The sequence below is a fragment of the Lissotriton helveticus genome, chromosome 4_1 (assembly GCF_964261635.1).
Source record: "Lissotriton helveticus chromosome 4_1, aLisHel1.1, whole genome shotgun sequence".
Taxonomy (NCBI): Eukaryota; Metazoa; Chordata; class Amphibia; order Caudata; family Salamandridae; genus Lissotriton; species Lissotriton helveticus.
In genome coordinates, this window is record NC_136063.1 from 886,305,788 (window position 1) to 886,323,289 (window position 17,502).

The 17,502-nt window shown below is 46.2% G+C and overlaps 1 protein-coding gene across 1 annotated transcript in view; it reads left to right on the forward strand.

Annotated features, from left to right (window-relative positions):
• Window positions 1–17,502, forward strand: part of LOC144827366 (cytidine monophosphate-N-acetylneuraminic acid hydroxylase-like) — a 537,565-nt gene that overhangs the window by 470,945 nt on the left and 49,118 nt on the right. The gene's annotated exons all lie outside the window — the stretch shown is intronic.

Consider the following 17,502-nt stretch of genomic DNA (forward strand, 5'->3'; position numbering starts at 1 on the left):
TGTTGGTGATGAGCTTAAAAGGTTCAGAAGGGAAAATGTACAAGGATGGTAAGTTTGAGGTAATGGCATTTTATATCAATACCTGTGTGTTATAAGTGAAACTTTGAGGAAACCTAGGAGAATGAATTAATCACAAGATGGGAGGTGGATTTATTTCTACTTGCAAAGTTTAAAAAAGGTCTTGACTTTCACTATGAGCCCATGGAAGGATTTTCTATATTTTGCCAGATTCGTTAACCAATATAGCGAGAGAGTTTCCACTCAAGTCAAACCAAGTTGAGCGGGAAAATGTATTCATAAAGCTATTTCTTGCAGAGGTCTTTTAAATGCAAAGGGGCTGATTACGATGCGGCGTGTAAAGGCTCCAACAATTTCGGGGCCTTTTCAGCCACATCGTAATGGGCCGTTCGGTTTCCTGTCCAACCACCTCATTACGATGGAGGGAGTCAGAAAGGAAAGCGGGCAGTCATTCCGACACGACTGGCCGCTGCATCTCCAAATACGATGCAGCGTGCGCAACGAAATTTGTTTTATTTATTTATATGTTTACACACCTCTATTCGGCTGTAATCCGTAGTTTACTACCCCCCAACCTTGACCCTCCCTCGTCCCACGTCAGTGCCCGGCAGCACTCCCACCAAGGGCCGTTATTGTGGGAATCTGTATTTCTGCTTTTATTTCCACAAGTTATTACCAGATTTTAGGATTTTCCCAGGGATATTTTCTGCAAGGTTTTACCTGGTGAAATGTATCCTCTGAAACCTGAAAGGTACCTTTGTGCTACGTATACCAGAATTCAGGCAGACGTCCTTGTAACTGCCTAAATCAGTGTTTCGTCATACATAGAATGAGGCCTAACTGTTTTTTGTGACATATACCTTACACATAAACAGTGTTAAATAAGGATATATGCAGTTTAATTTATTGCAAAAATCTTGTTTTCACACAGATACGGTGAAGTGAAAACCTTTGCAACGCTGTCAATGTTACACATTTTTCTAGTGCCTTTTGCAAAAGTTTTAATAAAAAATACTCGCAGCTCGATACGCACAAACCCAAAACATAATAATTGTTTTGTGTATCTAAGTCATGATTGGGCCTATATGCTGGTGATAGCAACAGTGTACTTGCTGTTACATTTTAGCTTTGCCTTAGGTCAGCTGAGCAAATCAGAAGTGTTTCAAATCTAGGGCCTCATTTATGAGATTTTAGTGCAGGGCAGCGTCCCAAGGAATCTTGCGGTGCTACCCTGCATCAAAAGAAAAGGGCAGGAAAGCGCTGTATCTATGAGATACATCGCATTCCTGCCTTTTTTTTACCTGCGCTGGCGCACAATGGGCTGCCATGCGCCACCGCAGGCACCTTTGTACTATGGTGCAAGGGTGCCTACGTTGCAGGACTGATGGATTTTGTGCAGGAAGGAACACTTTTCTGCACAAGATCAATCAATTCAGGTGATTTCCTCTTTCTAGTATGATGCACAATGCAGCACACATAGAAAAATGAAAAAAATGAGGAGAAATGAAAATATTTCTCCTTGTTGCACCTCACTAACATCACCCCTGTAGTCGTGTTAGATTATTTCTGACACATTTCCAGGTTTACGATGTTTCATAAATCTGGGAATGCTTTAGATTCAATGGGTGATGCGTTGGAACACCCACAGCAACACCCATGGAATGCCCCTTTCAGGCAGTGTGCTGCATGAAAGGAGACATATCTGCAAGTCCTTGAAAAGTCCTTGAAAAGCCACGTAAAGTGGCTTTATGTGATCTTGTAAATATGTTGGGGCACATTGTGCCACCAGAACATCAAAAAGTGACGTTCCGGAGTTGCAAAAGTACTGTAATGTTTATGGCAATAAATAACAGGAGGTAAGAGCACAACATCATTAAGTTACAACACGCTCTCAAATAAAAAAAATTATGCTGTATCCTGTGAAGCCACTCCACACCAGTCCACATACTTATTGCTCCCACAAGCCAGGGCCTGGGCAAAGGGGTTGCGTTCAACTAAACCTTTAAACTGTTGAGTGGGCAGACCAATCCTCAATCTTAGGCACCCCAGGTCAAAAGGTATCCATAAGAAGCATTAGATCTGGGTCTATGAACTTGAGTCTGACTAAGGTCCCCTCAAATGGAGTTGAAAAGCTAAAATTGAGGAGAACGTCCAAGAAAAAGAAAATTGAGATGAAACAACTACATGGATGGTCAAGAATTTTTTTCATCTTTACATTGGCCCTTTTCAGTCACAAAATTATCTTTCTCATTGCTTATATCGTATTAAATATTATTTTCCTTAGTTTTGCATTCTCTGTCCCAGGTCTGCAATGTATAGATTGACTTTTTTCGCTACACTCTATCAATGATGCTGCAAGGTAATCACAATAATGAAGACATGTTTTTAAGTACTTTGTACATTTTGTGCATTTAATATGTAATGAGACAGATGTTACAATTACCCACCTAAGGGGCATATGTACAAGGACTTAATGCTGTGTAGCATACATTTTTTGACATTACAGCGGCTATTTTTCATCGACTTATTTACAAGTTGCCGCTAACTGAAGTTAGTGGCACTTTTCCAGCGAAAACGTGAATTTTAAAGATCGCCACTTCTGTTAGCGAGAGTTAACGAAAATGAGATGCAAGGTGGGCGTTCCCGTGCACAAACTGCCACTAACCAGACTTTGCGAAATTTACAAGGAATTCCTTGTATGGGGCTAAACCCAAAAAACTGCCTATAAGTTAAGTTAAAGGCAGTTTTTTAAGACCAGAAAATAGCTGGTCTTAAAATTGGTGCTAACACTTGGGGCCTCATTTCAGAGGTTTTGGTGCTGGACAGCGCAGCAAAAAATATTGCTGCGCTACGCCAAAACAAAAGCTCAGGAATGCGCCCCACAATAAGATAGTGTGCAGTCCTGGGCCTCATTCATGAAAAGGGTTGCATCGCTGCAACAAAACAGAGTTGCAACACCATGTATGCGCCGTACTGTACAGCACTCCATTTGGAAGGATTTACAGATATGTCAGTATTCCTGACGTACCTGATGGCGCTAAAGTCACGCTTTGTTGCAATTTTGTCACAAGCATGACGCAACTCCAGAAATCCATGGGGCAGGCCAATCCCTATGTCACTATGTCACCCTTATGCCTGCCATGAGCTAGGTGTAAGGTTTTGACACAGTGGCGCCCTAAAATTGTCGCAGTGAAATCTAATAGATTTCACTGTGCCACTCCTACAAGGCTTAGTTGCATGGGAATGCCCTGTATACATCCTACCTGATACAGGTATAATGTGGAATAGGGGTTCACAAGGTCACCCATATGCTTAGATGCATCACTTTGTACAGAGTCTACTTTGACGTCCAGGATGTCTTCTGTCACCTTCTCGACAGCCAGCTACCCCAGATGCTCGGTCCACTGACACGGAGGAGCTGCCACGAAGTTGGCCCAGTTATAGCTCCATCGGTGGAGTTTGCACGCTATGGTGTTGGCACCTGTAAGCGCTGGCAGAGTGGTGGTGCTGAGGGAGTTGCCGAAAATGTCTTTGATGGCCTTGATCCAGCTGGAGCTTGGAGGGCGATGATGGCGGTGGTGTACGGTGGGCCTGGTGAAGGCGTGATGTATACTATGATGGTTGGTCCAGGAGAGTTTGGCGTTGTGGCTGTAGTTGAATTTCCCACTGGCAGAGAAGGCTGGGTCGAGTGTGTGTCCGGCTATGTGGGCTGTTACGTTGACAAGCTGCTTGAGTCCTATGTCAGCGAGGTTCGCCAAGAGGGTGGTGGTGTTCTGGTCACTGGGGTTGTCCAGGGGGAAATTGAGGTGTCTGAGTAGGATGTAGTCAGTGGATGGCAGAGCCTGGGGTGTGATGAGGTCTACAATGGCATCAGTGAATTGGGGTTCATGGGCTTGGGGGCCTGTAGATGAGGGTGCGACGGAGTTTGTGGTCTGTCGGAGTGTGCTTTTATAGACAATGGCAATGCCTCCACCTGGGCGCTCGAGGTGGTCCATGCGGGTGAATTTGTAGCCAGTGTGGATGGTGATGGTGATGGCGATGTCCGGTCCGCGGCAGAGGTTGGTTCAGGTTTCTGTGAACATTGCAGTGTCTGAATGTTGAGGAGGATGCAATTGAGCCGGTCTGCTGAGCTGGTTGTTGGCCAGGCAGCAGGAGGCGCTGGTGTGATGATGTGGCAGACGGTGCGTTTGCAGTTTCCGCAGGCTCATAGTACAAAGGGATTCTACAGTGATGCTAGATGGCAGGTGGTGTGGCATCCAGGGCTGATGGCGTGGATGGTGCTGGCGTCGTAGCGGTGGAGTGTCCGAGAGGAAGGGTCTTTGGTGCTGGCTGCGGTCCAGGGGTGGATGGACTCTGACAGGCTTGCCTTTGGGTTGCCTTTGGCGCACCAGTGGTACGCCTGCTGCGCATGGCTGCACAGCGGCTGCCATTAAGGAGTTCTGTGGGGAGACTGGACAGCTGCTATGAGGCGGGAGACACGGAAAGGACATTGGAGGGAGGGGAGCGGGGTTGTTATTGTATATGTATTAAAATCTTACCTCGAGGCTTGGTCCCGCTTCTTCTGTCCTCCTGCTCTCCTGAGTCTGCTTCCAGGAAGAGGATGCAGGCAGCCAATTTCCCTCCCCTAAGCCAATCACAACGCAGCAATGTGGCATTGTGATTGTTCTTGAGAGCCGTGACAAGGCGTTCAGCCAGGGGCTGAAGGTGTGGGCATGTTCTGCATTCTGGCTGTAATGCTGCCTGCATTGCAAACAGGGAAGTGCGCATGTCTGCTTTGGGCAGCCTGAGAAGGCCGACAAAACAGTTATTGCGCACTTGAGTGGGCACACCACTCCGCCCCCGCCCTGCTCCGTGAGTAGAGCAGCCCCACCCCCCCTCTTCATAGGAAACATAGCATGAGAATATCAGAAAGTTATCATCATGTTATGTTTCCTCTTCTTGTACTGCTTGAAAGCAGTGGGGCGACGCTATTCCACCATAGTGGAGGAGCTGCCACTGGGGGTGCGTCGCCCACAGATGCCAAGCCTGGACCCGACTCGACCCCCGGGCCTCCTTTGCTCCTCATCCCACCTTCTCCTCACCTGGACATTGACACTGTGGTGCAATCCGATGCACTCTCTCTGAATCTGTGACTTAGCCAGCAGGAGCCTCAGCCAGGTGGGATTACACAAGCCTGGGTACACAAGTTGCCACCAAGTCCGCTGGGGAACCACCCGATGCAGGTGATGCAACAGGGCCCCCTAATGTGTGAAGTTGCAGCGCTCCCCAACACAATTTCGGCGCAGCTCAGGGGCCTCACCCTCCACAGCATCTGGCCAGCGTAACATCCTCCGGCCTGTGATGTAGAGATGCATGGCCCACCATTGTTAAATATCCTCCATGCACCCCTATGTAGTGGTGGTGCGTGTTATGTGACGGAAATCTCCCTAATTTGGTGCGCAGGAGCGCCTCTCGATTCACTCAGGGGCACCAGGCGGTCTTCTCACATGGGTCAGCAACGTGTCTCCATTTGACCCGGCAAACTTCACTACCAGGTAACGGCGATCACAATCGCCACAATGTCTATTGCCAAAGCCCAACAACTCCACAGCACCTCCGCATCCCACTCTGGTTCCCAGACGCAGGGAGAGCGAGGCCCCGGCCCCAGGGACTGTCCGCGCTTTCAAGGTTTTGGCTGCCATAGTGTTGCAAGGAGGGCGCCATAAAAAGTGATGCATCACAGGTTTTCCACAGCGATGCACCTCTTTTCATATATGTAGCCCTGGGTCTGCATGTTCTCTTCCCCTGGGACTCTGGCTGGTCATCCTGGCTGTTGGCAGGTTTCGGGAGGTTATTGATCGGTGGTGCGCTTGTCCCTACCTGCTACATTGTGCATTCCATTGTGTTTCTATTCTTTTTTTAATCTGAGATGATCTTATTTGCTATTTTTGCCTGTAGAGGCAAAAAAGGTGAAGTTCTGCTGAATAACATGAGTTTTTTGCCCGCCAAATGGCCTTTCTTCAGTTTTCGCCCACTAACCTCAGAATTTGTATCGTCTTAACGCTGTTTTCACCACGGCTACCTGAAACTATCCCCATGTAGCGACGTATTGTAAAAACATTGCTAACGGGGCAATAGTTTTTGGTGATAGGCCGCGTTAAGGGAACTGCTTCTATCTAACGCTAACACTAGTTAGCTGCAGTTCTTGTACATATACCCCTAAATGTTACATATTATATCGTTTTTATAAATATAATATACAGTGCTGAATGAAAATGTATGAAACCCTTAAATTGGTGTCTGCCACAATTGCACTCTTTCCTTCACTCCCTGCAATGATTTCCCCCCTCTCCCATGCTGGTGCTTTACAGATCCGAAAATAGCCGGAGAGTTAATCTTGATCACTCCTGCAGGCTCTCTTTTCAGAATCGTTTTTCCAACACTTTAACTGAGTCTTTTTACAACGTTGTTGCTTTACCAATGATCCAAAAACTGTATATGTCAAAAACAGTAGGTACTTGTAAGAAATGTCAGTTTTATTTGCAAAAACAACTAGTTTATTCAATTTCGACATATGGCTTCTGTTCTTTGCTATGACATGAGACTCCCAAATGAGCCCCAAACTCCTGCACCCACCTTTGAATGGAAGATTAGTGGTGGCCAGCTGGGGTAAAGATCACTGGACAGAGTGCATGTGACTTATGTTAACACACATGCATTTTGCAGGCTCACCAAGAAAGACTGCTATCTGACTCAGCCTGGCACTGGCAAAGAGATAACTCTGTGGCCAATGGGACCTTCTCAAAATTGTTATAATTCAATTGGGTACGGAAATTAACTGCATGATATGTAATTCTTTTTGTTGTGTGCAATCTTTATTTAAATCGTATTAAAATTGTAGTTTTGAGTTGGCACATACGGCAAGGTCCCGAGTCGTGCACATGCATATGTTTACCTGGGTCCGGAATCCATATCTAAGTTTATTTTCATCATGCCCTATTTAATAAATGTGTGTAAGTGCATAATTCTCGAGCCAGCCACTTGTGAAATTCACCCTTGAACTGCCTTTCCAGAGTGATTAATATTTTCTTGATGGAGGACGGCTACAAAGTTGTACTTTTTCATGACTGTTAACAGCAACTCCCTGCTAATTACATTTACAAACAAAAGGTTATTTAGATGAATTGGCCAAGCACCGATCAATCCCTTTAAGACAGTAACCTTTCTGATCTACTAAGTAGTTACTTAGGGCCAGATGTAGGTAGCCAAATACCGGTTGGTAACGGCCGATTTCGGCCGTTACCGACCGGTATTTGGCTTTTGAGATGTAGGTGGGTAGTTATTTACAGAATCGGTATATTTACCGAATCGGTAAATTTACCACTTCGGTATTTTACCGAATCGGTAAACATACCGATTCTGTAAATCCATATGTAGCTCACACTCCTAAGAGTGCCACAGGCCCTTAAGAGTCGGTATTTTACCACTCAATCTTATTGGGTGGTAAAATACCGAATTCAGGTGTACATGCACATCTGTGCATGCACACCTGTGCAATGTGACACACAGACATGCCCTTAGGGCATGTATGTGTGCCACATGTCACACAAGCCTGTACTTGGGGTGCTAGAGGGCGTCAAACTGACACCCCCTGCACCCTTGCAGGATTCGGTATTTACCGATTCTGTAAATACCGAATCGGTGTTTCACATTGATTCCTATGGGCTTCAAGGCCCATAGGAATCAATGTGAAATACTGATTCGGTATTTACAGAATCGGTAAATACCGACTGTTACAGAATCGGTAAATTCGAAATGAGATGTACCTACATATGCCTCCTTCCTATTTACCTACTCTTAAATAACGAATCGGTATGATTCGGTATTTAAGAGTCGGTAAATAGGAATTACCTACATCTGGCCCTTAGTCAAGAAAAAGAAAGCAATCAGTTTTCTAAATTTCATACGTATAGGTCCACCCCACATGAAAAAAAGCAATGAGAAATTATTAAAGCGGGTTTTTATAAACGTTTGTATCTGGTATTATATGAATAAATATATATAAAATCACATGGGTCCATATATATGCAAGAAAAAAAACCTTTCAATAGTTACATCAAATTATTTTATAGTTTATTACATTTCTATCAGTCAAATTTTGGCTATCCCTATATAATAAATATTTCTAGTCCTTTTTAAATGAATCTTGGTCAAATATCAAAGAATTGGTGTTGATCCAATAATTAAATCAATTGGTGAAACCACTTCTGATCTTAATCATACTCATAACCAAATATTTGTGGATTTAAGCCCAAATTAATATTGTTCAAGTATTCCAGAACCATTGATGATGCAATAAGTAAATCAAACAGTGAAACCACTTCTGATCGTAATCAGAACCAAATCGATGTGGATTTGAGCGGACGCGTGTTTCGTGGTGTTCTGTCACTTCTTCAGAGCTCTTGTATATATAGTCGTCTTATCTTTGACTCATCAGTTCACCATTTAATTAAAGAACTTTTGTTCCTGTCCATTTGGTTGAATGATCACATTTATTCCATCACTTATCTTTCTTTTATTTGATTTGTACAAAATACCATTAGTTATAGTGACAACAAGTACATAAGCAGCCGTCCAGCTCATCAATTAAACCAAAATCTGTGACAATCCTCAATCATGATGTACCAACCTTCATTAGAAGGAAGCTAACAGAGTTTGATTCTTTCTAGAGGAGAACACACACATTGGGAAACTTGAGGGCATATTGCCAAGGGCCGGCGATACAATTATCGCCGCTTTAGCGTCTGTTTGTCGGGCGCAAAGCGGCGATAATTATATTGCAGTATTTACAAGGACATGCTAGCGTGTGTTTCCTTGACTTAGCTCCCGTTTTTCACACGCCTCGCCTCGCATCAATAATGAGATGCAAAGTAGGCGTGGCTGTGAAAACAACATGGGAAGATATCAGGAAGGCAGCTTCGCGATATTAACAACGAGGCATAGCGATAATTTAAATCGTGCTAACTCTGCCTTAACTCAAGAATTTAACGTCTGTTAAATTCCTGACTAAGGCATACCGAATATGGGAGGTGGATTGTGGGGCTAAGGCCACAGGGCCTATCATCAAGCTTATCGCCGTTTTCCATGAAACATTGCTGTGAAACCAGGGATGTTCCATGGAAAACCCCGCTATCGCTGGAATATTTATCGCCATAGCTCTAAGCGTTGATAATACAGCGCTAGCCTGGCAATATATTACAGCAACAGCCAGCGATAATTAAGAGCACGCTAAGCGCGCTCAGTGATAATTATCGCTGGGGCTTGAAAATATGCCCCTAAGGGGGATATGTACAAGGAAGTGGCTGAGCCTGTCGTTAGCCGCCTTGGCTTAACGACACGCTCCGGTACTTCTGAAACGCAAGTCTGCACCATATTTACAAGAATGTGGTGCAGCCTTGCGTTTCCCCCTGCAATGGCGCTAATAAGGCTGCATAAGGCAGCACACATGGAAAAAGCAAAAACAGGAGAAATAATCCATTTCTCCTCATTTCGCCAACTTAAGACCAGAGCTCATATTTAAATATAGCACAATGTCTGTTTATGTGGATTTATCTATTTTATTGATTTTTGAAACATTTTACTCAATAAAAGTACCTACCAACCAATTGTCATTAGATAACAACCGGAAGAAGACTCCTACGCAAAATTCACCCTCTGCTAGTAAAGCATGGTCTAATGCAATATTCTGGAAACTGCATTTACAACGTGGGCTGAACCAACTCGTGCCATGGTCAGGTCAGGTCAGATCAAAAGTTTTCGTAGAGCACAACTTATCACCGCAAGGTCTCAAGGCGCTTCTAGTAGAGAAAAACAAATAGAACAGTGCCGAAGAGATGATTCAGGTGGAGGCGGGCCTCATTTCGGGAACAGCCAGGTTTTAAGACTGTCGCGGACGAGTTTGTGTTCAGAGATGGATAAGAGGTGAGGGGGCAGTTAATTCCACAGCTGGGGGGCAAGATAGGAAAAAGAACGATAGCCATTGCGGGAGGTACGGACATGAGGCTGGATCAGGAAAGATTTGTTGCTGGATCTGAGTGATCTTATTGGTGCATACCAATTAAGCTTCTTTTGTAGGTAGTTGGGACCAGATTTATACAGGATAGCGTGCGTGAGACTCAGAATCTTAAAGTGGCTTCTTTGGGGGATGGGAAGCCAATGGAGTTTTTTCAGCGTGGGGGAGGAAGGGGTTTTGGGTGGAAGTTCAAGAGTCAGTCTGGCAGCCGCATTCTGCAGGGTCTGTAGTTTGGAAAGCAGGTTTTCGTTGAGTCCGAAGAACAGGCCAATGCCGTAATCAAGCCGGCTGATGACCAAGCCCTGGACCAGAGGCTTCCTAGTTTCAATGGGAAGCCATTTGAAAATCTTCCAGAGATTACGCTTGATCCCATAGCAGGTGCCAATGACCTGGCTGACATGATTCTTCATGGACAGGGAGTGATCTATTGTTATCCCTAAGTTGCGGATTGCAGGATTAGGGAGGGCACAAGAGCCCAGTTCCGACGGCCACCACTCATGTGACCAGAATTCCTCAGCCTTGCCAAACAGAATAATATCCATTTTGCTACTGTTTAGTTGGAGTTTGTTGCTGCTCATCCAGTTACTTATATCAATCATGCAGTTTTTGAAGCCGCAGCGAGTGTCAGAGTAGTCTGGGCCGCATGTGATAAGCAGCTGGGTATCGTCAGCGTATGATCCAGTTTCGAAGCCGTGAGACTTAATAACGTTGGCCAGCGGAGTCAAATATAGATTAAACAGCATGGGGCTTAGGATGGATCCCTGGAGTACCCCCACGGTAACTGGGTGGCTGCTGGAGTTCAGGGAGTCAGCTTGAACTGTTGTAAAGCGGTCCATCAGATAGTTACCCAGCCAATCAAGGGCTTTACCTCTGATACCCATCTCCCACAACTGATGTTTCAAAATGCTGTGGGAGATGGTATCAAAAGCTGCCAATAGGTCCAAAAGGACCAAAATTGCTGACTCCCCTTTGTCCAGTGTTAGCCTGATATTATCCACAATCGCTAAGACTGCAGTCTCAGTGCCATGAGCAGCACGGAAGCCTGATTGGGACGGATCTAAAATCCTGTGTGCCTCCACGAATGTAGTGAGCCGTTTGTTCACTAAGTATTCCAGAACTTTCCCTGAGTAAGGTAATAGGGAAATGGGCTGATAGTTAACCAATTGCATAGGGTCATTGGAAGTTTTTGTTAGAATAGGCCTGACTAGGGCATGTTTCCACGTTGTAGGTACCCTAGCTTGATCTAATGAAGAGGTAAAAATATTCATGAGTGGATCTGCTAGTTGTGGTAAGATTTTGATGCAAGAATGGGGAGGGAGGGGATCCGTAGGGGAGCCAGATTTTACTTTGTGTAGGGCCTCCAGTACATCTGCGTTTGTTATTGGATCAAATTGGGTTAAGCATGGAGTGGCCATGTGTGCATCCGCGGAGGGATTGACCCACATTTTATTGCTAAGATGGAGTTGGCCAGAATCCAAGCTCGGAAAAGAGGAATACATTGTTTTAATTTTGTTTTAAAAAAAGACAGACATAGAGTCCACCCATTCTTGGTTGGGCACGAAGTAAGATTGTTCGGCCCGAGGCGAGGTAAATTCTTTTACTATTTTATAGAGTTCTTTGCTAGAGCGGGCTGCGTTATTTACCCGTAGTGTAAGGAAAGTCTTTTTGGCCATTTTGATGTTTTTTAAATAAACCGTATGCAGTAGCTTATAGCTCTGTATGTCCTCCTCAGTTTTAGATTTACGCCATTGGCGTTCAGCCGCTCGGCAAGATTGTTTATCTGCTTTTAAAGTGGCAGTGAACCATGGAAATGCAATAAATTTCATTTTGACATTGGTCCTTGGGATGACCTCGTCTAAGACTTTTAAAATGGCGGAGTCTAAATTGATTGCCATTTGTGCCACAGGGGTTTCCGAGTATGACTTTTGCAATTTAAAATGTGCTTGGAAGATTTCCGGCGTCAATTTACGCCAGGTACGGATAGGGACTCTTTTCTTATTGTTGGACACGAGCTCGAGGGGAGCAAGGATGCTAAACTTTAGGAGGTGATGATCGGTCCATAGCATAGGAAGCGGGGCCCCATTTCTAAGTTTAGGTGAGTTGGTAAAAATTAAATCAAGTGTGTGTCCCGCTCGGTGGGTAGGGTCGTTAACCCGTTGGGTAAGGCCTAAGGTTTACATTGTGCTAATTAAATGGATTGTTTCTGGGTTTGACGAAAGTTCGGCATGATAGTTAAAGTCTCCAAGTCGGAAAAAATGTTCCATTGCTAGAACATGGGAGACAATTAATTCTAAGAGAGAGTTAACAAAGTTAGATTTGGAGCCAGGGGGCCTATAGACTAGGGCAGCTCGGCATGTTTGCGCACAAGAAACGTTGATGTTAGCGATCATGATTTCGGTGGAGGAGTTGAAAAATGATTCTAGCAGTTTAATCTCTAAGGGAGCTTTAGCTGCAATTGCAATGCCTCCGCCTCTACTCCCGACCCTGTCCACTCTGGTGAGATGGTACTCCTCAGGGAATGCAGTTGCTATGTCCGGGGAGGCCTGATCGTGTGTTAAGATAAAGCGCAGTGAGTGTCTTAGCGTTACTTGTTGGTTTGATGCCCAGCGCTGTAGTAGATTCACACATGGGCGCTGTTATCTGATTGTAGTAATTAGGGGTAGTAGCGGAGAGATGTTTTGTGAGCTCACACGGAGGGGTTGTCTGACAATAGTCTGATGGCTGGAGGATATGAGCAGTTATTCCAGTGCTAGAAGGTTTTGCGGAGTTTAGGAGCTTCAGCTCGTTACTAGTATAGGTTAACATTGCGTGGCTGTACCGCTCACCTGGCATAATTGGAGGCGACGGCAGGGGACCGGGCAGCGGGCGGCATCCTGGTGCGGACGGGCGCAGACGGGCTTGCCTTTGGCCTTCCCTGTCCGCGCTGGGGAGGGCTATTAAGTGGGGGGGGGGGCGGGTCAGCTGCGTGACGCTGGCCAACCAAAAGGAAGGAGAGAGTGCTCTGACTTCCTGTCCCTCCGTTCAACCGGCACATGCCGTGACGGACCGGGGACAGGCCTTGGAGCAGAGAGGAGTGAACAAGGCAAGTGGAGAAGCACAGTTAAAATAAAGACGCAGTGAATTTTAAAAACACAAGTGTTACAATTCCCCCAAGCAGCCAGTAAACATTGATGTCAATCCCTCTAGCACTAGCGCTGCAGTTGGTTCAGGTTCGGCATTTCTGTCACTGAAATTCCATGAGCGCGTTCACGCTGGGGAGGGCTATTAAGTGGGGGGAGGGTGGGTCAGCTTCGTTATGCTGGCCAACCAAAAGGGAGGAGAGAGTGCTCTGGCTTCCAGTCCCTCCGTTCAACCGGCAGACGCCGTGACGGACCGGGGACCAGCCTTGGAGCAGAGAGGAGTGAACAAGGCAAGTGGAGAAGCACAGTTAAAATAAAGACGCAGTGAATTTTAAAAACATGAGTGTTACAATTCCCCCAAGCAGCCAGTAAACATTGCTGTCAATACCCCTAGCACTAGCGCTGCAGTTGGTTCAGTTTCGGCGTTTCTGTCACTGAAATTCTCTGAGCGCGTCTGCTCTGGAAAGGGCTATTTAGTGGGGGGAGGGCGGGTCAGCTTTGTGACGCTGGCCAACCAAAAGGGAGGAGAGAGTGCTCTGGATTCCCGTTCCTCCGTTCAACCTGCACACGACGAGACGGACCGGAGACCAGCCTTGGAGCAGAGAGGAGTGAACAAGGCAAGAGGAGAAGCACAGTTAAAATAAAGACGCAGTGAATTTTAAAAACACGAGTGTTACAATTCCCCCAAGCAACCAGTAAACAGTGCTGTCAATTCCCCTAGCGCTAGCGCTGCAGGTGGTTTAGGTTCGGCGTTTCTGTCACTGAAATTCCCTCAATGCATGCAGACCAATGCTTGCCTGAACCATGCACATGCCATAACCGTCATATGCCTTAACTACACACATGCCGGGTTAAGGCAGTCAGCGGTCTGGATGCAGTGCGTATGGGTGGGGAGAGGAGTAAGAGTGGGCGTAGTTCGCGAAGTAGCGCTACACGAAGCTACGCGAAGTGCACTACGCGAACTTCACGTAGCACTACGCGAGCTGCGTAGTAGCATGTTCGCACTGTGCAAGATGCATTTTCAATGATTGCACGGTGCGAACAAGCATCCGGCACTGTGCAATCATTGAAAACGGCATCTTGCACAGTGCGAGCTGTAGTTTTCTGCTGCTCGAGTAGATTTTTACTCGAGCGGCGGCTTTCTCAACGCGAACTGGTAGTTTCTCATCGCGACCACTCGCAATGAGAAACCTGACCTCCCCGCGTTGAGAGTCTCGCAGGGATGTCATTTTGCTTGCTCGCAGTCGCGAAAATGACGTTGAGGACCGCGAACAAGCAAAAAATGACCACGCACTACGCTACGCTGCGCTACGCGTGTTCGCACTGTGCTACGTGCAGCTCGTGTAGTGCGAAGTTGTGCAAACTTCGCAAACTACGCGAGCGTAGCGTAGTGCTTCGCCCAGGGTTAGAGAGGAGCAGAAAAGACTGGGAGGGGAAGGGCCGGGATGCGGCTTGGTAAGTAGGGCTGGGGCCGGGTTATAAGGGGGTTAGTTTTTAGGGCTGGAGGCCTGGTTTTACGGATGAGAGCGGGGAGAGGCGGTTTTCAGGGTTGATGGTCAGTTATAGGGGTCAGCGCAGGGGGGTTGGGGTCAGGTAGATTGGACAGGGGGGAGGTTTTAGGGCCTACAGTGGGGAGTCGGGTCATTTTTAGGGCTGGGGTGGGGTGGATTGCAGGGCTGGGATATCAGGTTTTAGGGCTCCGGGGGGCGGGGGTATGATCTGTACCACGCATATGCCTTTACCAATCATGCCTTTACTACATTTGTTGTAAAAGGTCTTTGTGGTAAAGACGCAGTTGTGGTTCAGACCGCATTTTTAGGGCATGCGTGGTATCATACAATTGCAACATTCACTCTCCACTAGGAACTCAGGTTTATTTTTATCATGACTTTTTTAATACATTTATGTTTGGACATAATTCTCACAGCCAGTCACTTGAGAAATCCACCTTTTAACTGTCTGACAGAGTGGGTTAAATGACTGCATCTACCAACTTGCAGATTAATGGTTCCACTGAACAGTAGTCTCATTCTAGGGAGAATAATATTCTCTTGCTGGAGGAAGGGGGCAGTGTTGTAAATGCCCCTGGTTGTTAGCAGCAACTCTCTGTTAATTAAGGTGGGGGATTCTCACAGTCTTAATTCCAGGGAGACTGTAGACATGATTCTCAGCTGTCCGGAAATAGGCCCCTTGGAAATTTCGAAGGGAAGAAGCCAGGCCTGCATGGATGGAAAAATGGGTGGAGGAAGGCCCAGAGAAATGTGCTGACTTTGAAGGGAGCTACCATTTTGGATTTTTCCAAATATGCTGTGCAAAGGTAGAATATTCGGTGCTGTGGGTCCCTCACCAGTTTCAGTACACTTCGCCTCACTTTTTACATTTCCTGTACTAGCAGGAAGACCTGAGGCAAAACCTGGATAGGAAGGAGGAAAGGGCAATGCTGTTCTTTGGAATACACACCTGCCACTGTATTGTCTCCTACATCCCCTCTCCAGGGCTGGTGCCACCAGCATCCTGATTCTTACACAGGACTTCAAGGAAGTGACCTGCTATATTGCCCAGAATGAGGGGGCACTGAGGACTCCCATTGAGACTGAATCTGCTCTATTATCTAGAGAAGTGGGCACTGGTGGTACGATTTCTTTGCAACAGGGCGAGGGACTGGGTGACAGGGGAGGGCAGGTGGTGAGTGTGGTCTCCTGTGGAAGACCTGTGGGCTGCCGCCAGGGCCGGACTGGCTACCGGGCATTATGGAATGCTGCTGAGCTGGGGGCTGATTTAGTCGATGGGGACCTGCATGTACTGAACGAAATTCGTTTTTCTTTAATTATTTCGAAGTACACGCAGGTCTCCATGAATGAAATCAGCCCCCACCACAGTGAAATCAGCCCCCAGCTCGGCAGAATTCAAAAAGGCCCAGTACTCGGTCCGGCCCTGGCTGCTTCTGAGAAACTGCAATGCCACTAGTTTGGAATTCATCAGGGCTGGGCTGGAATCACAGCCAGAGCTGTTACAACAAACCAGTTTTTGCCAAGAGATGGAAGAAGTGATGCAGAGGCCATGGATGGCTGAAGAACTTCCCAGCCAGGAAAACGCCTGGCTGCTGGTGGCAGGGGGACTTGCTCTTGAGCAGAACGCTCAAAATTCCACTAAAATCAGTAAAAGGGGGTCTGAGTTATCATAAGTTAAATATGCCACATGTGTGCTCTATTTTGTTCCTTTCCAGGGGTGCATGAAGCGATGACTAGCTGCCAACAACAAAAACGTCCTTATCACCTTTTGGCAATACAGAGATCTGGCCATTTGAAGTTGGCCACTTTCAAATTCCTAACAGCTTGATTCAGCAATGCTTTATTCTTCCCCTTTGTGAAGGGGGAGATTCTGTACGTGCTCTACTGTGACTCAAAAGAGCAGACGGATGTGGTTCCCTGCCTGAGAGAGCCCTTGAGTCTCACCATGTGGTAGTGGTACCTACACTTGGGTTCTTCCGGGAGCAATGTTCATCTTTCCTGAACCCTCTTCACACAAGTTTGGCAGATGACAGGAAGGCCTGAGTGTCATCACAAAACTCTGGAGACTGGCTGAAGGGATCATGCGGGGTGGGTGGAGAAGTCTGATTTCGTCTGCACTGCTCAGAGGGAGTAGCTGTGAGGTTCCTAAATTATAATTATGCCAGAAGCCTATGTTGGTAAGTAAATCCGATACACGGAGTGTGGAGATCGCACTCTGTTGTTGAAGTAAGGCTTCAATAGTTTACAATGTGGGTGGTGCAATTGAAGTTTACCCCCTGGGCCCGGGGTGGAAAATGCGTTTAGCGTCACTGTCCACGAGAGTGACGTCCCTTCAATGCACTCCTGGGTTTATTTTCACTGAATGATTTCAAATACAAAAATTCCAGTCAGTTTGATTCAAAGTTTATTTGATACTCTTATAGTTTTTCTTTTTGGTGAATCTTTGATCTGTACATTATTCCGTCATAATGTTATTGAAACATCAACTTATATTTAAGCCCAATGCATTCCGGGCGTTAGCCCTTCATCAGGGGACTTGGTCCTGTAAACAAATCCAATATAACACATTTTTAATCTGTGTGTTTTTCTACAGGAATAATCTCATTTTACTTAAATTTTAATCCAGTGAAGGAGGGGAAAAAGTGACACAATGAGATTCAGCAGGAAATCAGTGGATAAGTGAGACTGTCTTTAAAGAGGTTAAAACCGTGAAGGTGCATCAACAAGAAAGGGTGAACAGGGGTTGTGAAGAAATGGGTAGAAAACCGCAGTGCCGAAAAAGTGAGCTGACAGACTTCACCAT